This window comes from Grampus griseus, assembly GCF_964374135.1.
Source record: "Grampus griseus genome assembly, chromosome: 5".
Lineage (NCBI taxonomy): Eukaryota > Metazoa > Chordata > Mammalia > Artiodactyla > Delphinidae > Grampus > Grampus griseus.
Window position 1 is genome coordinate 40,914,693 of NC_138998.1, and position 18,381 is coordinate 40,933,073.

The following is an 18,381-nucleotide window of genomic DNA, read 5'->3' on the forward strand; positions in this document are numbered from 1 at the left end:
TTAGTTTGTGTGTAATGCTCATTGGCTTATTAGTAAATGATATTTACTATTTACATCTTTGTGTTTTAATTTTTGGTTGTCTCTCCCATTAGGATATAAGATCCATGGAGGTAAGAACCTTGTCAGCCTTTCTTCTTCTCTATTCCCAGCACCTAGAACAGAGTCTGGCACTTGATAGGTTCTCATGAATGCTTGCTTACTTGTTTGCTGAATGAATGATCTTTCAAGAGACCAATGGTGCTTTTGTAATGTATAAGTTCTTGGGAACATCTTATTGTAATCCCAAACAATATGACAAAGTTATCTTCTTAGAAATGAACCTGGCCAAGAATCTACAAGTCTTGGTCAATCCTCAATGGGTGTCAGGCTTATGAAGTAAAGGGGAAGGTTGGGGGGAATGTGTTTGTTCAGAAATGTCACCCAAGTGATTGCTCTCCTGCAGTGAGGGCTCACTCAGTAGCGGAAGCAGATGCCTTTAAATACCCAAATGCTGCCTGAATAATAGATTCCAGTGGAGATTCTCCAGAAAACTGTGACATTTACTAAACAGGAGAATTGTTTGACACATTGGTGCCATGGTCTTAAAGTATTAGGATGAAAGATAATCCTGTAAACCAAGAGGAATGGCAGAGAAGTTCAGGCCAGTGAAGAGCTAAGGCTTTAATATTCCCAAGATATTTGCATTTCATCAGATTTCAGAGCCTTTCTTCAGAGTCAAAAAAAGTCACCCCTCCCCTCATCATAGGGTACTCATCTCTCATTGGGTAGGGGCAAATCTTGAAAGGAGTAAAACAGACCCCTGTCTGATGGTGAATGAGATTGAATTTTCCAATGTGCTGTCCAGGAGAGGGATTACTGATAAGGAAACATCCATAAGGTAGGTGATGATTACAAACGTGGATTTATTTTATCTTCTATCAGGTCTTTTGCAATAAGATCCCAGGCTTAAAAAAGTTGTGTTGATGTAATTTGCCTCAAGGAAGTAAGAATATGAATAGACATGATAAAAGCTTGCAATTGGTAGAAGGCAGTCTTTCCTCTGTTGTATTAAATCTATTTTTTGTATTGATTTTTGAAATGTGGAAGGTTGTGGTATGGAGTATAAAATCATTCTTAATTTTAAAGTCACTAAGTTTGTGAATATCCATGAGACATGTAGAATAAATAAATTCTAAAGGGAGATTATAATATATTGATATTACTGAGGTCAAACTACATATTTTTGGTTCCATGCAATATTTAACTCCCTTTCAGAGATGAAGATCTTAAAAACCAGGTTTTGTTTAGATTACAATACTGTGGTATATCTTCAGTTAAGATGATGTAGGTAGTTGTATCAAAAATGTGGTTTCTATCATAATAATTATCTGGTGAGGAGAAAAGATAGTTTGCTTTCAAGAATATGTTATGCCTGTGGTATTTTAGGGAACAATTATGAACAATAATAAAAATTTAATATGCATTTAGCTTCTTATGATAGAATTAGTGGAGCATTACATTTCTAGATCTAATGGTCATTTTATTTTCACCCCCTCTGTAAAGGATTTATAATTCATGAATAAAAATTAACTGCTGGATATGGGGATATATGTATATGTATAGCTGATTCACTTTGTTATAAAGCAGAAGCTACCACACCATTGTAAAGCAATTATACTCCAATAAAAGTGATAAAAAAAAAATTAACTGCTGACTTAAACTTGACTTGAGGGTTTTCAGGACAGAAACTAATTTTTATGTATTATGTTCTTTCTACCAGTGTTTAAGGCAAATCATTGTGGCCATCTCTTTTTGATCCTAAATGCTATTTGCATTTTTGAAATTTCATAAAGAACTCTGTCATTTATTTTTCTATTTTTAAGAAGCCAATTTTTCTAATAACATATCTGTATTAAAAAAAAAAGGAAATGCTATGCTTCTGTGAGAATGAAGTCAGGCAGATCATTAAACAGAAGAAATCTAAAGATCTTTCTAAGAAATAATTTTCCTTCTGAAATTCGCATTTTATTCCTTCCTCTTCCTTTCTTCCTCCTTAAGTTCTTTGGCAGAAATCTAAAATGAAACTAATTGCTTTACTTTTTAATCTTTAAAAAACAATTAACTAGAGATATACAAAATAGTGCTTAATAAGGCCAAAGGTAGGAAAGAAGATATTCAATTGAAACATCATATCCTTTATCCCTTATCTTTTATTGTTGAATGAAAACTAGACACTTGGCTGCTTTTTTCAATTTCTGGAATTGATAAGATATTAAGCAAGAGTCCATACTAGAAAAGAAACTTAATTTCATTTATGTGATACCTACTGTAGTGATATGACATTTACTATAATTTAGTCTTACTGTGTAGCTTATAAGATTTGAAATCTAAGGGCTTTGTATAATCTCCTTCCAAGTTTTTAATTGACATTCTGCTATAATGAACCCCATAGACCATTACCTGGCTAATTGCTTGAGTTACAGTGCTTATTCTTTGTCCTTGATCTTTTGGGTATTAAATAGCGTGGCTGTTCTGGAAGAGAAAATGGACCGCTGGTTTGCATGTGAAGCATTAACCTCTTGGTAGCTTTTTCAGGGACAGACTCCCTTCTGTTCTTCTCTGGGCTGATACCAAACCTGATGCTCATCAGAGATCCCTGTTATTCTGGGATTCTCAGCTTTCTCCAGGAGAGCCCTTGACCTCTAAAGGGTCTTCCAGAGCCACTGCCGCAGGCAGAGCTTTCCATGACGTGCCTCTCAAGTCCTGGAATAGACCCTGGACCAGGTGACAAAATGAGGATGTAAAAATATTTAATTCTCGAGCGATATGATTAGCCAGGGTTTGTTGGGAAAAGAGTCTTAATACTTTAGAATTAGAAAAGGGTTTATCACTCTGGCTCATGTAGCCCAAACTCATTGTTTTTAATGGTAAACTGACTTGCCCCAGGTCTCTCACAGCTGTTAGTGACCCAGGTTCTTGACTTCATTTTATGGAGTTAACAGAATCCATATCCATGATGAAGTCTTGGAAATTAATGCCAAATTATGGAGTTAGAGCAAAGCAGGAAAGTGCTAGAATCAGCATGTCAGTACGACCCAGAAAAATGCAGTGTGGCCAGTATCCTTGTTTCCTGCCTTTTTTTGGTCAATGGTATGGGTCAGTGACAATGACCTTATGAGTGGTGGGAAGTAATTAAGGGTTTTTCAAAAACTTCTGGAAATGTTTTAGAGGCAGGGTAAGGACCAACTCCATTACCTATAGGCCTAGATTGATTTCTCTTAGTAACTTATGATTAAAATGTTTCTATGGGGCCTGCTCTTGCCTTGATCTAAGATGCTAAACAGCTGTTACTAGTTCGGATTCCAGTGGGCAGGATAGGAACTGATATCTTTTGGGATATAGGTAATGTCTGTTGGCATCCTCAAACGTTTTACTTTCCTAATGTTTGTTTATAAGACATTCAGAGCACTGGAATAAGTTTGGAACACTGGATTTTAGAAAAAGGGAGATCTTAAACACTGCAGAAATGGAAGACAAATAGAAGTTTGGTAATTGGAAATATTTTTGTATATTTTATTTCATGCCATATCTTTAGTAGATTTACTTCATATTTGAGTTCCCTACATATGAGCATGTGAGTAAGCTGATAAAAGGATCAACACTAATCTTTCAACACTGAGAAGCAAGGCTACCTGCAGAAGGTAAGCTACTAGTGATGAAAATTTTCATCTATCATGTTATCTGAAAAATACCTTTTGCTTCAAAGACAAACTCCTTGTCCTTGCTTTTTTATTTTTATTTTTTAATTGAAGTATAGTTGATTTACGATGTTTCAGGTATACAGCAAAGTGATTTAGTTACATATACATATATACATCTATATACTTTTTAGATCCTTTTCCAGTACAGGTTATTACAAACTTCTTTTCTTTAAACCCTCCAATCTGCTAGATTCTGTATCCTCAAGGCTGTCCAGAACCTCCCCATCAGGGTACCTCTGGCTAATTTTCGGGTGGACCTGATGGAGCACGAGTGAGCTGGCTTCCACTCCTTTCCATAATAATTCCCTACTGAGGAACACCCACGACGGACCTTCTGCTTGGTCGACAGAAACGTGAAGTGGTTTGCTTAGGTTTGGTTATACTTATTTAAATGGGTGTCTAAATAATTTATGTCAAGGAAGTTGAAAAATTTCAGTGAAATCTCTGCTTCGTGGAGAAAGTTTCTAATATGGAAGCCAGTTTGGCTCCACCATAGATTTTTGTTAACATGCCAAAACTTAACAAAAATATATCATGGGAAAAAAAAAATATCATGGGCATAGGTAAATTTTAAATTCAGTTTTTTAGCAGCAACTTCGATAGATTATTAACTGCCACCAGGACCAACTAATAAACAAGTAAGGGAACAAATCAATCATGTTTGGGCCCCATTGCTTTTTTCTTTTTATTAATCAATGGACTTTATCTTTTAGAGCAGTTTCAAGTTTACAGAAAATTGAGCAGAAAGTACGGAGAGTCCCATGTGCCCATCCCCCCACCCCTCACACGCAGTTATCCACTGCCTTTTACAATCAGTGGCTCACTGTCTACCCACCCAGTCACACTGTCCCTTTTCTCACCTCCTCTCTCTCTCTCCATAAAATAGGAAAACCACTACAGCAGACACACTCAGAATCCCTGTGAGGGAAATAAACAAAGATGAACCAGAGTAGTAAGAATTTCATTCTTGCCTTTGCCTAATTCCATTCTTAAAGGTTTCTTTTGGTTTTTGGAGATCTGGGGCCAGGGCTTATTTTCATGCCTAAATTAAAGTACATTTATAACCTGTCTGCTCATCCGTGTGGGTCGAGTTGGCTTTTCTACCAGCCGGTCACCTGAATGATTATTTCCTCCTGCCTTAGCTTGACTGCTCCCAGCTCTCCTGAATGTGATTCCTTCTCTGCACCCAATTCTGTGCCATGGGCCTCGCCTGCCACTTAGAACATTTTGCTTCCTGTCATACTACCTGGATTTAACACAAAGTGGGCGGAGAAGAGGTATAACTGAAAAAGCGGTGGCATGCACAGAAGGAAAAAAGCATCCACATTTGCTGCCGGACTTTTTTTTTTTTTTTAAATGGTGTTAGACTCTGAACCAAAGCTAATCCCCTTTTATCTAACTGAAAAATGATGAGAATATGTTTTTATTTTACTGCATACTTGTTAAATATAAGAAGCATTTAACTGGGTAGAAGGTAATGTTATATTCAATGTGCTTAATAAAATTGTAATGGATTCACTTATTTTTACACCCTGGGAGAAATAGTCTCCCACTGGATAACGGAAATTATGATGCTTTTGCTGCATCTCTTGACACAAAGGGATGAGCAAGCCTTATTAGAGCTGATCACAGTCACTCTGGAGTTGCCCTTAAAAAATAAAGTGGGAAATAGGAATCTCTAGTTGCAAAGTTTCTCTTCCTTCCTTTTGATGGTGTTTTATTTGTGAACTCAAACTCTGAGCTCAAGGAGGCCTGCCTGAGTTTGCTGGAAGCATCCAGGCAAGAGAAAACAGCTTCTCAGAAATTCTCCCTAATTCACCCTTATGGCTGCATAGCATTGAGAGCTCAACAGCAGGCACCTTAAAAAGGAAAAGAGGAGATTATTCGATGGATGTGGCTCTCAGGGAAGGAGAAGGAAGTAGTGGCAGCAACTGGCCCTCCCTGTTTTCCTCTTCCTGACATCCTTATATAATATGCTCTGTTGTGGGACCTTCTTCCTTGGGGTAAACATGCCTGAAATGAGTGTGATGTTAATGATCTCACTTGTCTGCAGCTCTTGACTCTCAACACCACTTTTGGTTACTTGTTTAGGCGGAAAGGTCACAGGGGGCTGCCGACATCCTAGGAACAAGCCCTGAAGTCATCCCATTTCTTGACTAGGGCTCAGCCCTCTAATAAAACTTCCTCTTTTCCTCATAACCTTCTTTTCCCATATAGGTTGTTACAGAGTATTGAGTATAGTTCCTTGTGCTATGGTAGGTTCTTGTTGATTACCTTTTTTATATATAGTAGTGTGTATATCTTAATCCCAACCTCTTAATTTATCCCTTTCTCCCACATTTCCCCTTTGGTAACCATAAATTTGTTTTCTATGTCTGTGAGTCTGTTTCTGTTTTGTAAATAAGTTCATTTGTATCATTTTTGGGGATTCTACATATAACTGATGTCATATGATATTTGTTTTTCTCTATCTGACTTACTTCACTTAGTATGATCATCTCTAGGTCCATCCATGTTGCTGCAAATAGCATTATTTCATTCTTTATTATGGCTGAGTAATATTCCACTGTATATGTGTACCACATCTTCTTTATCCATTCATCTGTTGATGGACATTTAGGTTGCTTCCATGTCTTGGCTATTGTAAACAGCACTGTGATGAACATTGGGGAAAGAGGCACTTTTCAGATAAAAATTAAAGTAACACTTGTTTTCCAGAATGGGTTGACCTATTAGTTGTGAATTAACATCAACAAACTGTTGTAAGCCACCCTCATCTCCTATTGCCTGGACTGCAGCAGCTCCCATGTGCTTTTACTGCTTATTGTTTTGATCCACCTGCAACCATCCTCTACACAGAAGCCAGGGTCTCGCTCATGCTTTAATTTTCAGTGACTTCTTAGAGCTTGTAGAAGAAACCCCAAATCCTAATGATGGTCTACAGCACCCTACAAAGTGCATCCTGGGTGACCATGACAGTAATCTCTCTTCCTCACTCCATATGGTCAGGCCTCCAGTACCAAGGGCACACCTGGTTCCTGCTGCTTGGAAAGTTCTTCTCCTTGCTCTTCCTGAGACTGGCTGCTCTGATTCATCAATGCTCCTTCCTCAGGCCTTCCTAACTTAAGTATCACTTCCTTAGATACGCTTTCTCTAGCCACTTGTCTGAAACGATCTTTCCTTGTCACTCTTTATCAAATACCCCTATTTATTTCTTCCATAGCACTATTACAGTCTGAAATATTGGATTTTTTTTTTTACCATCAGATATTTATTACTCTCATTGGAATGTAAGTTCTATGAGAGCAGATATTTTGTTCTATGACTCCTGCATATAATGTGTCTACACAAAATAGGTGTTTAATAAACATTTGTTGACTGAAAGAATGAATGAATGTGAAACATGGGTATGAGAAGGAACACAGCATGGAATATTGTTCATAATGAAGTGTTGTGAGAAATTAAAAGTAACTGTTCACATAGGAAAGGAATGCTATATACATAAACGTCCATCTTATAATCTTATATAATGATACAAGTGTCAGAAGGGAAGAATTCTCTACAAAAGGTCGAAAAAGGCCATCACTGTTACAGCCCAACAACATATCCATACCTATCTGTGTGCCTAAAATTATTTCAAAAGTCTTTATAATTATACTGGAGTCAGCATTCAAGAATGCAACTGGGATGCATCACTGGTGTGGATGATGTATTTGCAGGCTCAGAACATTGTGGGAGGATCTTTTGACAAAATTTTTTGGGATATAATTGGATCCAGCTAATTTCTAAGAGATTAAGATGTTGTGGATGGATGAGGAGTGACTGGGTTAAGAAAAAAGAGAATGTAGGATTGGATATAAGACAGGCTAAGGCAGGCAGGCTGGGAGTTTATAATAAGAGAAGTGGAAGTAAAAGTAAAGGGAGAAGAAGAAGACTATAGTAGGATTTAGTCTGGGACCCCTGTAGCTGTGTAAGGCAGAAAGGGATTTGATACAGGTAATTAGGTGTTCATGCAGTCATTGAAGGGGAAGGAGCACAGGGCAGGAAGGGCTGCCACTAGCTGTCAGGTTTGTCACCCGCCTTCAGAGAATTAAGACTTTGCTAGTGATGGTCACAGCCAGCTACACAACCAGGGCAAGAAATCATGTTGTTGTACCAGAGAACACTGCAAAACTTCGATTCTGCCAAAGTCCATACGGTCACTAGCTGCTGCCGGCAGAAGTATAATGGCTTCTGCTTCCTTTCTGTCTTCCACATCCCATGCAACTTTTTCTTGCTGGCAGAAACTAAACTGGAGCCCTGATGGCAAGAGATTCTGGGACAAGTAGTTCTCAGGCTTTGAGTTCCTGAGATAAAGGAGAGAGCATATAAAGGGATGGAAATGGGGCCAAATGCCAATCTGGTACAATATGAGAATAGGAAATACTTGTCACTGCTTTAAAATACTATTTCTGGCTAATTTCATTAGCTCTAATCCTCACTAAAAATAATAGCCAACAGTAACAACCAGGTGCACTGTGTTAAGAGCTTTACATGCATTACATCATTAAGTTTCACAACCGTAAAACATGTCTCTACTATTATTATCTCTATTAAAAAAATAAGGAACTAGGGCTTCCCTGGTGGCGCAGTGGTTGAGAGTCTGCCTGCCGATGCAGGGGACACGGGTTCGTTCCCCGGTCCGGGAAGATCCCACATGCCATGGAGCAGCTGGGCCCGTGAGCCATGGCCGCTGAGCCTGCGCATCCGGAGCCTGTGCTCCGCAACGGGAGAGGCCACAACGGTGAGAGGCCGCATACTGCAAAAAAAAAAAAAAAAAAAAAAAAAAAAAACTAAGACTTTGAGAGGTATAATATCTTGCTCCCAGTCAAACAACTCGTAAATAGAAGATCTGAATCTTGTACTCAGGACTCACTGTCTACAAAGCCAATGGCTTTTAGTCCTTTTACTATATTACTTACTAGTCAGTTATTAAATTTATTTATAATCCATGGCCTTAGCCTCAACATAAAATTTTCCAGTCATCTTACAAATATACATTATTAAGTTGGTGTAAATACCTCACTTATTTTGGGGAAAAAAACTAATGAATCTTTAAAGAACATCCTCCCAAGCATGGGCACTAACTTAATGAGAGAGAAGAAAGAGTACACCATTAGAAGGAATGTAATGTCTCCTGTATTTAGAATGCAATTTTATGGTATGAACTCATTTTCATATATTGATAAAATGTCTACTGTTATAAAACCACATCATAGAATTTAAGGTTAGACAGGGCATTCAAGGTTGAAGAGTCTTCAAGATTCTTTATAGTAGCATCTCAACAAAACATGGCCCAGCTTCTGCTTAAGAACTTTCAATGGGGGCAATGTCCAAGACTATGGGGGCTGATTGACAAGGGGGAGGAGTACATAGGATACCTGCTGCTGGGAAAGGGAAAGATGGTGCTGCCTGGAGGCTGCTTAGTCATTTTTGTCTCAATGGTAGCAAATATAGTGTTAGGCTAGAGGCTGGAACTATTGGTAATATCTTTTGCTGCCTAAACTTTCCCAAACTCACTCCATGGCTTACAAATTATGGTTTGAGTGTCGGCGGTGGATTCAAGATGGCCAAAGATTACTTGTCTCTTCTTCCATTAAGAGATGGGGTCTATGGCCCTTCCCTTAGAGTCTGGCTGGCCTCTGTGACTTCTGTAACTAATAGAATTCAATAAAAGTGTTGCTGTGCCACTTCTCAGGTACAGCCTAAGTAGACTGGTAGCTTCCATGTTCTTAGAACACTCTCTTTGGGAACTCTGAGGTCTGATTGAAGAAATTTGACAGTCCTGAGACTAACGTGCTAGGGAGATGCTTGTGATTGATGAGCTCAGCTTTTTTTCCCCCATTTTTATCAAGGCATTGGATTTGTAGTGAAGTCTCTCCAGACTAGCCTATGCACCAGCTGAATACTGCTGAGTGACCTTAGTTGATGCCTCCTGGAACAGAAGAATCAACCTGAATAATCTAGACCCAAATTCCTGACCCATGACATTATGAGCTATGGTAAAATGGTTATTTTAAGTCAGTGAGTTTGAGGTACTTTGTTACACAGCAATAGATGACTGGAACATGTCTGTGGGATCAGTGAGGGTCATCTGATCTAGATTGGCCTCAACTGGTCTCACCTGGGCTCACTCACATCTGTGGATCAGTTGTGGACTTTCATCTAGATTGAGTTGGGCTGGGGCAGCTTACCTGGGGAAGCTCTGCTCCATGTGTCTCTCATCCTCCTTCTGTGACAAGCAAGGTTGGCCATGCATATCCATCTCATGGCAGTGGCCAAAGTGCAAGAGCAAGTGGAAGCACATAAGGCCTCTTGAGACTTAGGCTTGGAAATGATATCCTGTCACTTCCACCTCATTCTACTGGCCAAAGTCACATGGCTGAACTCAAAGTCAAGGGGCTGGAGGATAGACATCATTTCTTTTGTGGGAGACAGTACAAAACTCATACATCAAAGAGTGTGAGTACAGGGAAGGGTGGAAAATTGGAGACAATAATGCAATCTACTACATTTACTTCATTTCATTTTAGCAAACATTTATGAGATACATATTATGCTAGACACTGGGAACACAGAAATAAAAGAGACCTAACTTTCTGCTCTTGAAATGCCTACAGTCCAGGCGAACTTCAGGAGGAGTAAAAGGGCTTTTACCGTATTTAGGTTTATTGGGGACCTCAATCTCCTTTTAGATCTTTACTTCTAACCCCTCTGTTAAGATTTATACCTGTGTTAAACTTCAGAGTTAGCATTTGAGTCATGTCTTATTGTTTTAGTGACTTAAAATTTGGTCAAAAGCCCTTACTTGCTTGACTCATTGTGGAGGTTTTGTTTGGCTAAGTTTTTGTGTTTTTACACAAACATGAAAAAATCCAAATGAAAAGAAATAATATATATGCACCATCAATCAGGTTGCTATCAACTCTTGCTCTACTGTTTTAAAAAGGGCTTCATCTCCAAGTTCTTGGGGAGCTTCATCATAGTCTTAAGGTACTGACTACATTATCCTTTAATATCTGTGTTTAAATTGGGAAGCAGGAAGCTACAATGCAAGGAAGACATTTATGAGGACAAGTCACACCCTCCAATAGGGACACTGAGCACCTTCATAATATTGGTTGGTTCTGCTCATTCCTTTCTGTGGTCCTTTAGCCTCTTGTCAGATGGGCTGTGTTCCCCTCTGTAACTTTGCCCCACACTAATATGTTCCACGGTCAGAGCCAGACTTCTTGTCTTTCCTCTTCCTCATGTCTCCCATTAGGTTCCCGTTTCTTGTCCCACTTTCTTCCACTGAAGGGCCTCAGGCTGAGCTCCTTGAAGCGCCTAACTCAGTTTGTTCTGTAGCATCTCTGATCACTCATTAATTCCCAGGCAGCACAGCACAGTGGGGAGCACGTGGGCTGACTTTGGAGTCAAATGGATTTAGGTTTTAATTCCAGCTCCACTGCTTACTAATACTGTGATCTGGGGCAGGCTACTTAACCTCTCCGTGCCTCAGTTTTATAATCCATTATGTGGGCATAGTAAATCTTACCTTGCATGGTTCACGTGAGGTAATTGTAATAATAATTACAAAGTGTTTAGAAAATGTCTGTCATGATCTCAGTGTTAGTTCCTTTCCCTTCCCCATCCCAATAGCTATCTCTTATTTGCCACTTCATGACTGGTTTACCAAGGGGCTATCACACCATGTTTTCGGGATCAAAAATACTTTGTGTGCCTAGAAGAATAATACAGATATGTTTTAGTAAGGAATAAAAACCCTATTTTTTCCCCATATAACCTCATTTTGTTTAAGAGAACATAAACAATGCCTTAGAGCATTAACACTCAGCATTTTGTAAGCTCAAATTATTTTTATAGCAAAGTGGTAAGAAAATTAAAAGTTACCAATATTTCACTTTGCATATTTTGCACTTTGGATATTTGCCATATTTGAATGTTTACTGCAGACAAGATCCTTAGGGATGGGGCTCGATTTATTTGTCTTTATATTGTATGACCCAGCACAGGACCTGACACTTCTTCGATGCTTAAGTAAATGTTTGTTGAACAAATGAATGTTTCATTGAATGCAATTGTATGAACTAATGAAAGTTGAATTATTTTATATCTAAACTGAATATTTGTGTTGTCTGGTTTTGGCTGGGGCTGGATTTAGCTTACCGATGCACAGTAACCTTGTTTATGTGCCCAGTGTTGCAGAGATGGGGGGAGTGGGGCTGTGGGATCTGTATTTGGAGAGATGCATTATTATCATCTGCCCTTCACACTTTGCTCTTTGCTTTTGTTGTTTCTCATCTTTCCTACTAGATTGTCAACTCCCAGAGGGCACAGGCCATGGCTTATTCTGTATTACTGTATGTTACCACATATAATTTCTCAGTGCTTGTAATACTGTCAGTACTCAGTTAATATTGGTTGAATGGATGAATATGGTAGCAAAGACAGCTTGAAAGAAGATTAGCACTTTTGGATCTTTATAGTGTTTTGGAAATGCAGCATCCTTCATCCCTTCTCATCTGCTTTGATTTATATCTGTCTCCTCCGTAGCTGTTTCATTGATCCTACACTTGGATTTATTATTCTTTAATCTCACCCTTATAAATGTCACATGATTTGTGGGAAAGGGTTGAGGCTATTTATTTTATAATTTTTTTCCTTCGTAATTATTTATTTTTTTGACATCTTTATTGGAGTATAATTGCTTTACATTGTTGTGTTAGTTGCTGCTGTGTAACAAAATGAATCAGCTATATATATACATATATCCCCATATCCCCCCCCTTCTTGCATCTCCCTCCCACCCTCCCTATCCCACCCGTCTATGTGGTCACAAAACACTGAGCTGATCTCCCTGTGCTATGCAGCAGCTTCCCACTAGCTATCTATTTTATATTTGGTAGTGTATATATGTCCATGCCACTCTCTCACTTCGTCCCAGCTTACCCTTCCCATTTCCCTTGTCCTCAAGTCCATTCTCTACATCTGTGTCTTTATTCCTGTCCTGCCCCTAGGTTCTTCAGAACCACTTTTTTTTTAGATTCCATATATATGTGTTATCATACAGTATTTGTTTTTCTCTTTCTCACTTACTTCACTCTGTATGACAGACTCTAGGTCCATCCACCTAACTACAAATTGCTCAATTTCATTTCCTTTTATGACTGAGTAATATTCCATTGTATATATGTGCCACATCTTCTTTATCCATTCTTCTGTTGATGGACACTCAGGTTGCTTCCATGTCGTGGCTATTGTAAATAGAGCTGCAATGAACATTGTGGTACATGACTCTTTTTGAATTATGATTTTCTCAGGGTATATGCCAAATAGTGGGATTGCTGGGTCATATGGTAGTTCTATTTTTGGTTTTTTAAGGAACCTCCATACTGTTCTCCATAGTGGCTGTATCAATTTACATTCCCACCAACAGTGCAAAGGGATTCCCTTTTCTCTGCACCCTCTACAGCATTTATTGCTTATAGATTTTTTGATGATGACTATTCTGACTGGTGTGAGGTGATATCTCATTGTAGTTTTGATCTGCATTTCTCTAATGATTAATGATGTTGAGCATCCTCTCATGTGTTTGTTGGCATTCTGTATATCTTCTTTGGAGAAATGTCTATTTAGGTCTTCTGCCCATTTTTGGATTGGGTTGTTTGTTTTTTTGATATTGAGCTGCATGAGCTGCTTGTATATTTTGGAGATTAATCCTTTGTTAGTTGCTTTGTTTGCGCATATTTTCTCCCATTTTGAGGGTTGTCTTTTTGTCTTGTTTATGGTTTCCTTTGCTGTACAAAAGCTTTTAAGTTTCATTAGGTCCCATTTGTTTATTTTTGCTTTTATTTCCGTTTATCTAGGAGGTGGGTCAGAAAGGATCTTACTGTGATATATGTCATAGAGTGTTCTGCCTATGTTTTCCTCTAAGAGTTTTAGAGTGTCTGGCCTTACATTTAGGTCTTTAATCCATTTTGAGTTTATTTTTGTGTATGGTGTTAGGGAGTGTTCTTATTTCATTCTTTTACATGTAGCTATCCAGTTTTCCCAACACCACTTATTGAAGAGGCTGTCTTTTCTCCATCGTATACTCTAGCCTCCTTTATCAAAGATAAGGTGACCATATGAGCATGGGTTTATCTCTGGGCTTCCTATCCTGTTCCATTGATCTATATTTCTGTTTTTGCACCAATACCATACTGTCTTGATTGCTGTAGCTTTGTTGTATAGTCTGAAGTCAGGGAGCCTGATTCCTCCAGCTCCGTTTTTCTTTCTCAACATTGCTTTGGCTATTTGGAGTCTTTTGTGTTTCCATACAAATTGTGAAATTTTTTGTTCCTGTTCTGTGAAAAATGCCATTGGTAGTTTGATAGGGATTGCATTGAATCTGTAGATTGCTTTGGGTAGAATAGCCATTTTCACAATGTTGATCCTTCCAATCCAAGAACATGGTATGTCTCTCCATCTGTTTGTATCATCTTTAATTTCTTTCAGAAGTGCCTTATAGTTTTCTGCATACAGGTCTTTTGTCTCCTTAGGTAGGTTTATTCCTAGATATTTTATTCTTCTTGTTGCAGTGGTAAATGGGAGTGTTTTCTTGATTTCACTTTCAGTTTTTTCGTCATTAGTGTATAGGAATGCGAGAGATTTCTGTGCATTAATTTTGTATCCTGCTACTTTACCAAATTCATTGATTAGCTCTAGTAGTTTTCTGGTAGCATCTTTAGGATTCTCTATGTATAGTATCATGTCATCTGCAAACAGTGACAGCTTTACTTCTTCTTTTCCGATTTGGATTCCTTTTATTTCCTTTTCTTCTCTGATTTCTGTGGCTAAAACTTCCAAAACTATGTTGAATAATAGTGGTGAGAGTGGCCTTGTCTAGTTCCTGACCTTAGTGGAAATGGTTTCAGTTTTTCACCATTGAGAATGATGTTGACTTTGGGTTTGTCATATATGGCCTTTATTATGTTGAAGCAAGTTCCATCTATGCCTACATTCAGGAGAGTTTTTATCATAAATGGGTGTTGAATTTTGTCAAAAGCTTTTTCTACATCTATTGAGATGATCATATGGTTTTTCTCCTTCAGTTTGTTAGTATAGTTTATCACATTGATTGATTTGCCTATACTGAAGAATCCTTGAATTCCTGGGGTAAACCCCAGTTGATCATGGTGTATGATCCTTTTCATGTGCTTCAGGATTCTGTTTTCTAGTATTTTGGCAAGGATTTTTGCATCTATGTTCAACTGTGATATTGGCCTGTAGTTTTCTTTTTTTGAAACATCTTTGTCTGGTTTTGGTATCAGGGTGATGGTGGCCTCATAGAATGAGTTTGGGAGTGTTCCACCCTCTGCTATATTTTGGAAGAGTTTGAGAAGGATAGGTTTTAGCTCTTGTCTAAATGTTTGCCAGAATTCATCTGTGAAGCCATGTGGTCCTGGGCTTTTGTCTGTTCGAAGATTTTTAATAACAGTTGAAATTTTAGTGCTTGTGATTAGTCTGTTTATATTTTCTATTTCTTCCTGGTTCAGTCTCAGAAGGTTGTGTTTTTTAAGAATTTGTCCATTTCTTCCAGGTTGTCCATTTTATTGGCATATAGTTGCTTGTAGTAATCTCTCATGATCCTTTGTATTTCTTCAGTGTCAGTTGTTACTTCTCCTTTTTCATTTCTAATCCTGTTGATATGAGTCTTCTCCCTGTTTTTCTTGATGAGTCTGGCTAATGGTTTATCAAATTTGTTTATCTTCTCAAAGAACCAGATTTTAGTTTTATTGATCTTGGCTATCATTTCCTTCATTTCTTTTTCATTTATTTCTGATCTGATCTTTATGATTTCTTTCCTTCTGCTAACTTTGGGGTTTTTTTGTTCTTCTTTCTGTAATTGTTAGGTGTAAGGTTAGGTTGTTTATTTGAGATGTTTCTTGTTTCTTCAGGTAGGATTGTATTGCTGTAAACTTCCCTCTTAGAACTGCTTTTGCTGCATCGCATAGGTTTTGGGTCGTTGTGTTTTCACTGTCATTTGTTTCTTGGTATTTTTTGATTTCCTCTTTGATTTCTTCAGTGATCTCTTGGTTTTTTAGTAGTGTATTTTTTAGGCTCCATGTGTTTGTATGTTTTACAGTTTTTTTCCTGTAATTGATAACTAGTCTCATAGTGTTGTGGTCAGAAAAGATACTTGATATGATTTCAACTTTCTTAAATTTACCAAGGCTTGGTTTGTGACCCAAGATGTGGTCTATCCTGGAGAATGTTCCATGAACACTTGAGAAGAAAGTGTATTCTGTTGTTTTTGGATGGAATGTCTTATAAATATCAATTAAGTCCATCTTGTTTAATGTATCATTTAAAGCTTTTGTTTCCTTATTTATTTGCATTTTGGCTTTTCTGTCCATTGGTGAAAGTAGGTGTTAAAGTCCCCTACTATTACTGTGTTACTGTCGATTTCCCCTTTTATGGCTGTTAGCATTTGCCTTATGTATTGAGGTGCTCCTATGTTGGGTGCGTAAATATGTACAATTTTTATATCTTCTTGGATTGATCCCTTGATCATTGTGTAGTGTCCTTCTTTGTCTCTTCTAATAGTCTTTATTTTAAAGTCTATTTTGTCTGATATGAGTATTGCTACTCCAGCTTTCTTTTGATTTCCATTTTCCTGGAATATCTTTTTCCATCCCCTCCTTTCAGTCTGTATGTGTCTGAAGTGGGTCTGAAATGGGTCTCTTGTAGACACCATTTATATGGATGTTGTTTTTGTATCCATTCAGCCAGTCTCTGTTTTTTGGTTGGAGCATTTAATCCATTTACATTTAAGGTAATTATCGATATGTGTGTTCCTATTACCATTTTCTTAATTTTTTTGTGTTTGTTATTGTAGGTCTTTTCCTTCTCTTGTGTTTTCTGCCTACAGAAGTTCCTTTAGCATTTGTTGTTAAGCTGGTTTCATGGTGATGAATTTTCTTAACTTTTGTTTGTTTGTAAAGGTTTTAATTTCTTTGTCGAATCGGAATGAGATCCTTGTTGTGTAGCGTAATCTTCGTTGTAGGTTTTTCCCTTTCATCACTGTAAGTATATCCTGCCACTCACTTCTGGCTTACAGAGTTTCTGCTGAAAGATCAGCTGTTAACTTTTTGGGGATTCCTTTGTATGTTATTTGTTGCTTTTCCCTTGCTGCTTTTAATATTTTTTATTTGTATTTAATTTTTGATAGTTTGATTAATATGTGCCTTGGTGTGTTTCTCCTTGGATTTATCCTGTGTGGGACTCTCTGCACTTCCTGGACTTGATTTACTATTTCCTTTCCCGTATTAGGGAAGTTTTCAACTATAATTTCTTCAAATATTTTCTCAGTCCCTTTCTTTTCCTTTTCTTCCTCTGGGACCCCTATAATTCGAATGTTGGTGAGTTTAATGTTGCCCCAGAGGTCTCTGAGACTGTCCTCAATTCTTTTCATTCTTTTTTCTGCTCTGTGGTAGTTATTTCCACTATGTTATTTTCCAGGTCACTTATCTGTTCTTCTGCCTCAGTTATTCTGCTATTGATTTCTTCTGGAGAATTTTTAATTTCATTTATTTTGTTGCTCATAATTGTTTGTTTGCTCTTTAGTTCTTCTAGGTCCTTGTTAAACGTTTCCTGTATTTTCTCCATTCTATTTCTAAGATTTTGGATCATCTTTACTATCATTACTCTGAATTCTTTTTCAGGTAGACTGCATATTTCCTCATCATTTTTTTTGGTCTAGTGGGTTTTTACCTTGCTCCTTTATCTGTTGTGTATTTCTCTGTCTTCTCATTTTGCTTAAGTTACTGCATTTAGGGCCTCCTTTTCGTAGGCTGCAGGTTCATAGTTCCCATTGTTTTTCGTGTCTGCCCCAGTGGGTAAGGTTGGTTCAGTGATTTGTGTAGGCTTCCTGGTGGAGGGAAGCTGGAATTTTCTGGTGGGCAGGACTGCATCCAGTTGTGTGTTTTGGGGTGTCTGTGAACTTAGTATGATTTTAGGCAGCCTCTGTGCTAATAGGTGGGGTTGTGTTCCTGTGTTGCTAGTTGTTTGGCGTGGGGTTTCCAGCACTTGAGCTTGCTGATCATTGAGTGGAACTGGGTGTTAGTGTTGAGATGGAGATCTCTGGGAGAGCTCTTACCAATTGATATTACGTGGGGCCAGGAGGTCTCTGGTGGAAAAGTGTCCTGAACTCGGCTCTCCCACCTCAGAGGCACAGGCTTGGCACCCGGCCAGAGCACCAAGACCCTGTCAGCCCCACGGCCAGATACGTGGGCATTTTCTTGCCTTTTGGGAAGTCTGAGGGCTTCTGCTAGCATTCAGTAAGTGTTCTGTAGGAGTTGTTCCACATGTAGATGTATTTTTGATGTATTTGTGGGGAGGAAGTTTATCTCCACATCTTACTTCCCTGCCATCTTGAAGGTCCTATGGTTGAGGCTTTGATATTATTCAGACGTGGATTTAAGTTCTGACTTAATAACTTGTGGGTTGTGTGATCTTGAACAAGGTATGTAACCACCTGGTGCCTCTTTCCTCATCTGTGAAGGTGAGTGAGAGTGTTGTCTACCTGGCAGAGCTGTTTTGAGAACAGATTGGATTG